This window comes from Gopherus evgoodei, unplaced genomic scaffold, assembly GCF_007399415.2.
Source record: "Gopherus evgoodei ecotype Sinaloan lineage unplaced genomic scaffold, rGopEvg1_v1.p scaffold_55_arrow_ctg1, whole genome shotgun sequence".
Taxonomy (NCBI): Eukaryota; Metazoa; Chordata; order Testudines; family Testudinidae; genus Gopherus; species Gopherus evgoodei.
The window spans coordinates 1,180,214-1,182,237 of NW_022060076.1; positions in this window are offsets into that span (position 1 = coordinate 1,180,214).

The window sequence follows — 2,024 nt, forward strand, 5'->3', positions numbered from 1 at the left end:
TTAAATGATAGGGACTTTATTTCCTTTGCAAGCAAGCTGTGATTGAAGAGGGAAGGTGGGTGGCTTACAGGGAATGAGTCAATTGAGAGGGCGGGTTTTCATCAAGAAGGAACAAACAGAACTTTCACACCGTAGCCTGGCCAGTCCTGAAACTGGTTTTCAAAGCTTCTCTGATGTAAAGTGCTTCCTGGTGTGCTCTTCTAATCGTGTCTGGCTTCACGTAATCAGTGGGCAGGCAATTTACCTTAACTTCCTACCCTGCCGTAAGCATCTCCCCCTTACTCTCACAGAGATTCTGGAGCACACAGAAAGCTGCAATAACAATAGGAATATTGGTTTGGCTGAGGTCTGAGCAAGTTAGTAACGTGCGCCAGTTTCCCTTTAAATGTCCAAATGCACATTCTACACCATTCTGCACTTGCTCAGCCTGTAGTTGAACAGCCCCTGACTGCTGTCCAGGCTACCTGTGTATGGTTTCAAGAGTCATGGCATTAAGGGGTAGGCTGGGTCCCCAAGGATAACTATAGGCATGTCAACATCCCCAACAGTTAATTTCTAGTCTGGGAAGTAAATCCCCTGCTGTAGCTATTTAAACAGACCGTTCTTGGCCATCCCACGTTGATGTTGGTGAAACATCCCTTGTGATCCACCAGTGCTTGCAGCACCAATGAAAAGTACCCCTTGCGGTTTATGTACTGGCTGCCCTGGTGGTCCAGTGCCAAGATAGGGACATGGGTTCCATGCATCGCCCCACCACAGTTAGGGAATCCCATTGCAGCACAGCCATCCACTATGACCTGCATATTTCCCAGAGTCACTATCTTTGGTAGCAGCTGCTCAGTGATTGTTTGGCTACTTGCATCACAGCAGCCCCCACAGTAGATTTGCCCACTCCAAATTGTTTCCCAGCTGACCAGTAGCTGTCTGGCATTGCAAGCTGCTACAGGGCTATTGCCACTAGCATCTCAACTGTGAGGGCTGCTCTCATCTTGGTATTCTGGAGCTTCAGGGCAGGGAAAAGTAAGTCACAAAGTTCCATGAAAGTGCCCTTACGCATGCGAAAGTTTTGTCCCACACCTGCAACACTATGCGGTCCCACTAGTCTGTTCTTGTTTCCTGGGCCCAGAATCAGCATTCCAGGGCTAGAACCTGCCCCATTAGCAGCATGATGTCAAAAGCGCTAGGGCCCGCAGTTTGAGAGAATTCTGTGTCCATGTCCTCATCACTCTTGTCGCTGCGCTGCTGTTGCCACCTCCTCTTCACCTGGTTTTCCAGGTTCTGGTTCAGCATAAACTGCACGATAATGCTCGAGGTGTTTACAATGTTCATGATTGTTGAGTTGAGCTGAGTGGGCTCCATGCTTGCCAGGGTATGACATCTGCACTGAAAAATGCGCAAAACAATTTTCTGCCGTTGCTCTGACAGAGGGAGGGGTGATTGACAACATGTCTTACAGGGAATTAAAACCCACAAAGGCGGAGGTTTTGCATCAAGGAGAAACACAAACTGTCACACACAATGGCCCCCTCAAGGATTGAACTCAAAAACCTGGGTTTAGCAGGCTGTTGATTTCATGGAAGGAGGGGGGAAGCAATGAATACAAAACAAATCTGGTTTACTTCTTGTTTTGATCCACTCCATCTATCTTTTACATTTTAGGCTGGCAGCAGAGCAGTTCGACTGCTAGCCATCATCATCTCCTGGGTGCTTAGCAGAAGATGCTGCATTATGACTGCTAGCCAACATCATCTCCTGGGTGCTCAGCAGAAGATGAGAAATGACCTGGCTAAGTCACTCCCATCTCTGTATGATGACGATGACTTTCAGTCCTAATGCACCATCTGCTGCCAAAAGGCAATGAGCTGCTGCTGTGTAGTCATGCAATCTCACTTCTGTCCGCACCCAGGAGACTTACAGTGATGGTCAGCTGTGCGAGATCCATGCTTCCCGTGGGATGGCGTCTGCACAGTAACCAGGAAAAAAGGTGTGAAATGATTGTCTGCTGTTGCTTTCACAGAGGGAAA